At 39.9% G+C, this 10,982-nt stretch overlaps 1 long non-coding RNA gene across 1 annotated transcript; it reads left to right on the top strand.

Moving 5' to 3' along the window:
* The first annotated feature begins 241 nt into the window (after nucleotides 1-241).
* LOC121140208 lies at nucleotides 242-4,021 on the top strand. Its single transcript, XR_005877005.1, has 3 exons — nucleotides 242-532; nucleotides 1,335-2,067; nucleotides 3,767-4,021. It is a non-coding gene; the product is annotated as an uncharacterized LOC121140208 (long non-coding RNA).
* The last annotated feature ends 6,961 nt before the right edge of the window (nucleotides 4,022-10,982 follow it).

Below are 10,982 nucleotides of genomic sequence, written 5' to 3'. Positions count from 1 at the left end.
TCTCTTACTGGCTAGCTCTGCTTTAAGTAATTACCCCATAATTGTTAATCTAAGTATGTCTCTTACCCGAGAATAGTTCTGGGCTCCTACCCCCATGGCGGTTACATGTTGACTCTCCTGTGTTTCTCCTACCCAGAATCCTCCTGGATTCCTAGCCCCACCTATCTAGATTCCTATTGGCCAGACAGTGCTTTATTAGCATAAGACTTCCCCAACACCCCTTAAAAAGGCATGCATGGTCTTTATGACCTCATCAAGATGCCTTCACTACTCGTACTTATTGTCACAGAAATAAACAGCAACTCCTTCCTTTCTCACTCTCTTTAGACACAAGCAGCCTTGTCCTTCTCTTGATAGATGGTTCCCTATCAAAATTCACAAGTCATTTGAGCCAGTTACTAGCAATTGGTGTTTCTGTTTCTCCTACTAGAGACAAGTTATTCCACAGCAGAACTCTGCAGTGCTTGGGAGGGATGTAGTAGCTGTTACCACAGGAGAAAGGAAAGAAGAGGAACTCAAAAGCATATTTAGGGTAAGTTGGAAATGTTTTGTAAAAACATGAATCATGGAGAAGGACCACACAAAGATGACTGTGGCGTGGTGAACAGCCCAAAAAGGCTCATAGTGAAAGGAAGGAAGCAGCTTTGTAATCAAACAATTGCAGGAGAGTGCTATACTGTGTTAAGTGCTTAACCGCCTCACTGAAGCCTGCAACTTCAATTAAGGAAGCTGGTGGGCTAAGGACTCTTACTGTTGAGAATGGTTGTGACAAGACATGATCTACAACCCACTCAGTACTGATATCCCACCAGCTCCTGCCAGGCCTAGAGAGAATTTCCTTGTCCTTAGTTGACCCGCCTCGTGTACCTGTGAAGAGAAAAGCTTTTGTTGAGAATATCCATCAAGCTTCTCAGGATATTGGGTTTGTTTGGTTTCAGTAGAGTTGTTACTGCGTCATTCCAAAGACAGGAAATAATAGATTCATTTCTTCTAATGGAGAGACAGTGTACAGTTTAAAGATGGTTTATTAGCATCCAGTTTATGATTCTCGGGAGTTATTTGGGTGCATAACTCACCTCCTGGGTCCAGAGGCAGTCTCGTAAACCTCAGCAGCACTTTCTCCCCCACCTTTTTTACTAAATAGAAAGCTACGGTACAGTTTCAGCCTGGTTATATATGATGTTAATAAATGTGCCACACACACTGTCTGCTCCTTTAAGTAACTCTGCTAACCTGGACATATTATCAGAGATTTATGCCACTGCAGTGTCTGAGGGGGATTCGGGAAATGGTTTTGGAGATGGAATTAGACCTGTTCACTCTCTATATTTCAGATATGCCATGAGGAAGACTGTACAGCAGTGCTTGTAAAGAATTAAAGGGTGAAATAACAAGAGAACCACAGTGGAGGAAATGGTGTACAACTTTGTCAATATGGATGATTTCCTATCAAACACTGGCTATATTTTCTGTCATGAGTTTTAAAACCCTCTAATGAAACTTAGTATGTAACATGCTTTTCACACTCAGCAACCTGGTTTGGAATTCTGATTAGTTAAATAAAACATGTTATTTAGTTGTTTAATAACTATTTGTTAAATGTATAATACTAATCTATAAAGTACCCTGGGTCAGAGATTCTCTCTCTCTCTCTCTGTCTCTCTCTCTCTGTCTCTCTCTCTCTGTCTCTCTCTCTCTGTCTCTCTGTCTCTCTCTCTCTCTCTCTCTCTCTCTCTCTGTCTCTCTCTCTCTCTCTGTCTGGAATCCAAAAGAGATATCTGTGCCCAGTATAAAATAGGTGTTCTGTATTCATTATTACCTGAATGGATGATATAAATAATGTCTTACTATTCATAGATGCTATTTAGATATTTTTAGCTATTTCTACAGGAAAGAACTCATGGTATAAACATGGGCATTTATCCGGGTGGCTCTAAATATTGAATCATCAAAACAGAAGGAAACAGAAAATCTGAAGGTCTGCAATGTGGTTGAACAAGACGGCAGCCAGCCAGTCAACTCCCAGCTTTATATCTCTAAAGAACCTTCGTTACAAAAGACAGTAAGGTATTATTGAACTACTGAGCTTAAAGTAGATAAATATTAAAATAAATTTGTTACTATTAATTAGATCTTGGACTAGAAAAAATTCAAAGGATGATACTGCACTTTATGTTAAAATATTTATTTATTATGTGTATGTGTGTCCCTGAGTGTATTATGTGTGCCACATGCATGCAGGAGTCCAGAGAGGACAGTTAGAGGCTTTGGGTCCCCTGGAACTGAAGCTGGAGCTACAGATAGTAGTTATCTGCCATGAGGATGCTGGAAACTGAACCTAGATCCTCCATAAGAGCCACAAGTGCTCTTAATCACTGAGCCATAGCTTCAGCCTTCCATACTAAAAATTTAATATGTGTTTGAGAAATAGGTTTGCATCACTGGTGAAACTCCTGGGTGCTATCACTATACAAAGAATGCCTTTGTTGTTAGGACACACTGAAGTGTTTGCCAAGCTAAGCTAACCAGTCTTACTATCTAATGGTTCAACACACACACACACATACACACACACGTGCACACAAACACACACACACACACACACACACAGAGACAGAGACAGAGACAGAGAGATAGAGAGAGAGAGAGAGAGAGAGAGAGAGAGAGAGAGAGAGAGAGCCTTGGCCTAGAGATATGGTTCAGTGGGTAAATCTTTCTGTACAAGTGTGAGGACCCATCTATAATCCAAACACTCATATAAGGAAACGGGAGAAAGAGACAGGAAAATTCCTAAATATTTCCAGACCAGCTAGCTTTCTCCTTGTTTGTACACAGTGATGGACAAGAAGAAACTGCTTCAAACAAAGTAAGAGACAAGAACAAACACCAAGGCTGTCTGCTGACCTCCGGAACACACATGTCTGCATTCACATACACACACACACACACACACTGTGTATATTCACACATGTACGCAAAAATTTTAAAATACTAATAATCAAGTGTGTGTGTGTGTGTGTATGTAATTTCAGTCTTTATTTTCCCTCAAAAGTTTGTGAATTAAAGGCTTTGTTCCCAGTCTAATGCAGTATGAGGTGGCGATAGAGTCATTGGGAGGTACATCCTAGGGAGAGGTTTTAGGGTGTTCTCAAAGGGGACTATTGGACGCTGGTGTCCTTTTCTTTCCATGTCCCAGCTCTAAGTTGAGGGGTTATTCCATACACATATACCTTAACATACTGCCTCCCACAGGCTCAAAGGCAATAGGGCCAACCAATCAGAGACTGAAACCTCAAATATCCTGGTGTCTTTATGAGTTGCTTATTTGGGTGTTTTCAGTTGCTGGGAACTAATTAGCACATGTACACTCTGTATGGATGGAGAGAGTAAGTGAAAAGGGAAATAGGGGAGAAGGGAATGGGAGAAACCATGGCCAGAAAGGGATCTAGATTAAGGGTCTGGATGTAAGGATCATACAGTTGTTCTGTTCCCGCAGCTTTGCCCATACCATTTATGCTTAAATTTTAAAAAAGCTTTGTCTAGTTTCCTCACTCCGTGCAGGGGGCCCTGCTTCTCCAAAACACAAACACAGGTTTTGTATACTCTTGTACCTAACAGGATGTAAGTTTGGACATCAAATGACCAGGCAGTTGTCAAAGGACTTCAGTTCATGCCCTACAGGAAACTTTGAGGTTAAAGTCTCCATTCAACTTGTCACACTGAGATATTTTGAAGCCTTTAAATACAATGACCTCTCTTTCCACAGGCAATTTCCTAAAGGCCTCTGTGTTGGAACACACATGGACAGGCTGCTTTAAGTGCCCATTAGTCTTCAAATCTGAAATAGAATCCACCCTACACTGAAGAAGAAGGATAAAAAAGCATGAACTACCTCAAATGAAAAACAGCAAAATACATCACGGAGTTCAAATGGCAGAGTTGAGCAAGATGGTCCCACTTCGTGCTACATCAATACATCTCTATAATTTTATATGTGAATGGGGCTCCCGAATCCAGAAATACATAGGTACCCAAGCAAGTAAATCTCTTTCATTCATGGGGAGCAGAAGCCTTTGTCTGATATTCAGGAGCTTGTCTAGAGATTTAGGCTAGAGAGAGAGGGAGGACACTGAGGAGGAGGGTGAGGGGAGGGAGAGAGAAGGAGAGGGGAGAAAAAGAGAGGGAGGAAGGAAGGGAGGGAGGGAGGGAGAGAGAGACAGAGAGAGACAGAGAGAGAGAGAGAGAGAGAGAGAGAGAGAGAGAGAGAGAGAGAGAGAGAGAGAGAGAGAGAGAGAGAGAGAATAACTTAAATATCATAATATCACAGCTGGAAGACCTGGTTAAACATGATTCAATTTCATTTTGCCATTGCAGGCAAATCTTGGCCAATGTTTAAATCACCTAGTCCTTCACACGAGCAAGAAAATCAATTATTCGTGCATTGATTTCTACCATTATCTCCTGGAGAACTCAGGATCTGACTTTTAATAACAATCATAGAGGCAGCAATATGATCATGGGCCAGCAGCCCTGGTACTCTCCCGTTTGGTAGATTTAATGAAACAGTCGTGCATATTGATGCTGCTCTCCAGCATCAATTTTTTCAGCTATTGAATTTCACCCTTTCTGTGCCCTCCCACTTCTTCAAATTTTGAAGGTCATTTTCAATTTCAATCCCGTTTCCAAGGCATTAGCCACCACATCCAACTCTCTGTCAATGGGATATTTAATAAACGCCCTGATTCCACTATCCAAGAAATTAATGAAATTTCTGAGACCCACAATAAAAGTTTTCAAAGCATCTTTCCTCCCAACTCGAAATCACAATGAGCCGTTAACAAATACTCTCAATATGAGCCAGCTGTGTACTTAACAGTAAAATGAGCTAAACCCCATTTTTGTCATTTTTTGATAAATATGACAAGGGAGAGTGGATTTTAAATGCTCCAGGAGGTATAAGGAAGGGTTGAGATGCATTCATTCGCCCTTATCTGACAAAATGAAGAATAGTAACCATGTCAGGTAGTGTCAGGTAGCATGCTTAGCCTTTCAGGGTTGCTTTGAATTGTTATTTCTAAAATCCTTGAATTCTAACGTTTTCTCTGGGTCACCTTTCTTAACCATTTGGAAGAAACATAAGTTTGGAATCAAACTCACTGGAGGCTAAATCCTATCTGTCTATCATATAAGAATAGGAAAAAAAGAGCAGGTGTTTTCCATTTGTTTTCAACCTGCTGGGCACCAAGGCCCTTGTTTGTAACAGGAGCTTAATTCTTACAAGTTTTAAGACTGGGTGCAAGGACTAACAATGTAGCTTTACTTGAATACAAACAGTATAAGACACTGCTTATCTCCTGTTTTGTGCCATTTGCAAGGTTGTTTCTATACTATAAAATCTCTGTGGTCAAGTGGTACGTTTGGGCACTTGCATAATAAATGAGTTGTGAGCTGCAGCTGTCGTTCCCCCTCCCCCCGATTTCATATATCTACACCCTTTCTTATTGATTTCTTACACCCTGGGGTTGGTATAACCCAGGGCAATAGTTCAGGCTTGTCCTGTAATCAATTAGGAAATGCTTGAATATGCTACATGTTAATTATGGGTCTCAGAAAAATTATCAAGCTTGTTTACACTTCCAAAGGAGTACACTGTAATAGCACCCAGGTCCCAGCTTCTAGGACTCCTTTTTGGGGTTCCCCAAGATTGGGGTCCTTGCAGCATTGAACAAAGGATTGTTGTGTTGTGGTTATACAAGTTGAGTATCTGTAATCCAAAAAGCTTGAGACAAAAAAATGTTTCACATTTTGAATTACTATGGATTTTAAATATTTTCATGTAGATTTTATAGATGCTGAGAAACACTGAAATTGGGGCCAAAGCACGAAATTCACTTATTTCTCACATGCACTTTGTACACTTACTCCCAAGGTAATTGTGTGTGCTTTAAATGTTTTTAAATCATATTTGTGTTAGTTCATTTTGTTACATGTATAGATGTGACTATGTACAAACACACATGCCCTAGCATGTGTGTGGTGATCTCTCTGTACACTATTTTTCTCTCTCTCTCTCTTCTCTCTCTCTCTCTTTCTCTCTTTTCTCTCTCTCTCTCTCTCTGTCTGTCTGTCTCTTTGTCTCTCTGTCTCTCTATCTCTGACTCTGTGTGTGTCTGTGTGTGTGTGTGTGCGCACAATGGGCTAAGCCCTCCTTCATTAATCCCTAATTACAAAGATAACCTACTAATGGATTTTATGGCAGCATTTCCTCAGCTGAGATGTCTTCCTGTCAGATGACTATACCTGGGTACCTGTGTCACACTGACATAGAAATAGCTAGTACAAATGATCTTAAGATATTTTTATTTAGAAATTTCCATATAATACATTTTTATTACTTTCCCCTCTCCCAACTCCCCACAGAACCTCCTTACTCTCTCCTCTACCTACCCAACTTTATGTTTATATATGCAATATAATATATATCCATCTCTATCTCACTTTTCTCTCTCTTTCAAAAACCAAACAAACAACAAACAAAAAACAACCTTAAGATTCGCTTCTGTTCTGCTGGTTACTAGCCCACAGTCAATGAATTCTTATTATCTACACTTCCCTTCCTCTTTCTGTTTATATGGCACTCTCCTGAAAATGTGGACCAGGATAGTTTTATTCAGTTTTAAAGACAAGTCCTACAACAGTGTGTATCACATAATAAATACACAATAAAATATGTTGGCTATGTGAGGGATGAGTGGAAGAAGATGCGTCTCTTTGATACATGTTATAGTTTGGGGCAGATCTAGGGCAGCTCTTCACTAATCCTACCCACATTTTCCACAGCAGCACTCTCGCTTCCTTTAGAAAGCCGTCTGATTCTCTAACAGTTTCACATGAGCAGACTTGGGGATACCTCTATAAATTTCAGCAGAATGGTTTATTTCCTGAAATCCTGTGAATTCTCACATGAAAAAGAGTCACAATGGTAAAACTCTCATCCAAGATCTACTGAAGAAAAGAATGAAAAGCCAACCCTAGGGGAATCCAAGAGTGTGGATGTGATTGCCTATGTCTCCAATAGAATAGATGCCTTTGAAGAGCCATATCATACTCTAAGGACATCATTTGACACACAAAGACACAGACAATGAACACTGCATTGTTTGTCATGACTGTGGGAACAGACCTAAGTACAAATAAAAATATAGAAGTACATGAATTATGTGCATGAATTATGTCAATAATGAAATAGTCGTTGTAAGTTTTAGTGCCTATGACATGATAAGATTCTCAGTGAGTAAACACTCCATGTACAAGCCTGACAACCAAGTCCAGTCCTCAGAACCACAGGTCTTAGTTAGGGTATCTATTGCTTTGAAGAGACAACATGACCATGACAACTCTTACAAAGGAAAAATTTGGGTGGCTTACAGTTCCAGGGGTTTAGTCTATTATCAAGGCAGACATAGTGTTGGCAAAGGAGATGAGAGTAGAGAAGGATCTACATCTTGATCTTGCAGGCAACAGGAAGGGATCTGTGTCAATGAACATGGCTTGAGCATATATGATACCTCAATGTCTTCCTCCACAGTGACACACTTCCTCCAACAAGACCATACCTACTTCAACAAAGCCACAATTATTAATGGTACCACTCCCCTTTGAGGGCTTTTTTCTTTCAAACCACCATACCATATAAAGGTAGAACGAAAGAACCAACTCCACAATGCTGTTCTCTGACATCCATAGGTACATTATGACACAAGTATTCATACACAAAATTAATTAAAATCTATAACATCTTACAGTAAAATATATGAAGATATTTTTAGATATGTGATTAAATGTGGAAATCCAGAAACAAGTTCTAGTTAATGAACACTAAAGTGATCCTAAAATTAGTTTTAAAACAGTTCTATGGACAGAGGTAGCAGCAAAGAACACAGAATTGTAGAAGATGTGGAGTATGACTGTGTATGTTCCAAAGGTCTTGTAATCTGAAGGCTCTACCATTTAAGGTGGCCCTGGAGAAGCCTGAAGGTAAATGATGCTTACTATAAAACTCAGAAATGCTCAAGCAACTACCTAACTCTGAAAAAGAACGTCCATATATTCAGAAAAAAATATTTAAATAAAAAATAAAAAGTATTCTATACAGAATATCTCTAATACCACTGCCAAATGAATAAGGTAATACTCTGAAAGCCAGGAACTTACTCTGTGAAGAAACCAACTCAGAAATACTCTAGACATTAATAAGCTTAGGTAATATCCTAACACCATGTGAGTTAAGTTCTGAACTCCCTGACTCACTTCATTTATTCCCTACAATGCTCAAGGCTCCAGTTCTTTCCAGCTTAGTCCTAGGGCTTCTCTCTGCTTATCTCCTTTAATCTTCTTTTGGTTGGAAAATTTCAGTTTTAAACAAGATTATCTGAGGGAGCGTTTAACCTATTCAAGAAAAAGAAGTTGTAATCACATCATAAAATTCTTTACAAACAATTGTTAAAATCTCTTCTGGGACTGAGTTTTCAGACTCTCTACCCAAAGATACTATTCTTGGCTTTTTGTTGTTGTTGTTTTTGTTATAAGCCCAGCTTTTAATGACTTATCCATCACACCAGCCCCTGAAAATTCTATTCTTGATATTAATTCTTTCATTACATGCTTCAGCGGCAAAACAACACTTCTTAGAATAAAGTCCATAATTCATACTTCTCAATAAACCTCATCTGTCTTTTCCCAGTTGGGCTGCATTAATATCACCATGTGGGGAGACTTTACTGTAAAGATTCTCACTGTGAGACGAGTGAGGCTGGAGGATTCAATTTCTCCATCATCCCCTCCCCAATTCCAGCAATATGGGAATCAGGAACTTAACAGGCCTTTCAAATTAAACACCTACAGCACTGCCACAAACACTCTATGGACCTACCACCTTCTAGTAGTACCACCCTGGAGACTGAGTCTTTAGCTCATAGGTCTTTGTAGAACATCTAAGATCCAGAATACTGTGGTACTCATGATGCAGGCACTTTAATTTCATTTCCACTGTTATAACTGAGAAAATCCAGGTTTATAGGGAATGTGGTCGGTCACATGACCAGGTTCTTAAGCCCACTCTCTAACTCACCACAACCCCCCTCTCTGTCATGATCTGCCTGTTAGCTTGCATTCTAAACTACAGAGACCAAGATTGCTCTCAATGTTCAGAGGGTTTGACCTTCTAAACATTTCAGCTGTTTTGACATGTTAGATCTTAGTGAAATGAGCCCAACTTCACTACTGGAATTTACATGTAGATTTCTTAGAAAACACCCCAGGGAAACAGCTCCATCTGTAAGTAGGTTGAACATGATAAATGATGACAGTCTAATGGGAAGTGCCTGACAGGGCTGAAAACCCTCAGCTGATTCTACTTGACTTATGGTTTGACCTGAAGCTAGGCATTTTACCTTTGACCTGACTGGTCAATGCTCTGCCTATTTCTGGTTTAATAAATAGTCATTTTCTCTGTTTCCTCAAAATACAAAGAGGACATTTCAAGGACAATGTTTACAGTTCTTCATGATTCTTAGATTTTAACTAAACAAAATTAGAAGAGGTTTGACTCTCTCTCTTTCTCTCTCTTCCTCTCTCAAACACACACACACAGTGGGCTTCCTGTCACCCCATTCTGTGATGCACACATCCTTACCATCATATAGGGTCCATATAATCACTCCCAAGTCACAGAAGCTGCCTCTATCTGGACATCATTTTCAGTTTGTACTCGTGTGTGTGTGTGTGTGTGTGTGTGTGTGTGTGTGTGTGTGTGTGTGTGTGTAAGTGAGGGGGCGCTTTTCTGGGCCCCAGAAGGCTAGTGATTCTAGGAATCATATTGTCTCAGTTTCTTTAGTTTCATTTCTCTTGTTATGATAAAACATACCCTGACACAAAAGAAACTCAGGGAAAATGGGACTTACTTTAAATTTACAGTTGCAGGTTATAGTTCCTCATTGCAGGGAAGTCAGGGTGGTAGGAATTCTTCACATCCACAGTCAAGAGGAGCTGTGAAGGCACACCTGCTCACTAGCTTGCTAAGTTCAGTTTGATTGCTCCACTGGTACACATTCAGGAACCCTTGCCTAAGGAATAGTGCTTCTCATATTGGGCTGGGTCTTCTCACATCAATTAAGAGGGTCCAAATAGACATACCCAGAGGCCAACCTGAGCTAGACAGTCCCTCATGAGCATCTCTTTCCTGGTGATTCCAGATTGCAACAAATTAACAGTTAAAGTTAACACTCAAACTTTCCCAGTACTATGTGTTTTCATCAGGTTTCTCCAGAGAAGAGAACCAATGGTGTGTGTGTGTGTGTGTGTGTGAGAGAGAGAGAGAGAGAGAGAGAGAGAGAGAGAGAGAGAGAGAGAGAGAGAGAGAGAGAGAGAGAGAGAGAGAGAGAGAGAGAGAGAGAGAGTGCCCTGGTGCATGTGATATGAAGGAGGAAGGGAGGAGAGTGAAATCAAGAGAGAGAAACAGATTAAAGTATTTTTGTGATTGTGATTGTGGGAAGCGCTGATTCTGACTCTCATAGAGCAAGTTAACCAGAAGGCTGTTGCTGCTAGAATCCAAAGGCAGTCTGAACATAGATTTTTGTTTTTGTTTTTGTTTTTATTCCTCCTAGGGACCTTAATTTTTGCCCCTTCAGATGTCCAACTGACTGGATGAGTTCTACACACATTATAAAGATGATCTTTTAATCTTCTGATTTAAATGTAGGTGTCATCTAGACAATAATCATCTCTGCTACAACATCTAGACTGGTATATGTATTCATGTCTGGTGCCACTGACTAGCTAGCCATAAATTTATGATCACACTATATAAATGCTCACAAATAACATCAACATCCTGATCTTGTTTTTAAAGGAGGCTAGATAGCAATAGAGGCTTCACTGCCTATGAGGCTTACCTAAGCTGAGCCTGTCACCTGGAAAGTACT

This window comes from Mesocricetus auratus, unplaced genomic scaffold (genome assembly GCF_017639785.1).
Source record: "Mesocricetus auratus isolate SY011 unplaced genomic scaffold, BCM_Maur_2.0 Super-Scaffold_100004, whole genome shotgun sequence".
In the NCBI taxonomy this organism is placed as follows: Eukaryota; Metazoa; Chordata; class Mammalia; order Rodentia; family Cricetidae; genus Mesocricetus; species Mesocricetus auratus.
Note: the sequence above shows the minus strand (reverse complement) of the source record. Positions and strands in the feature narration are given on the sequence as shown.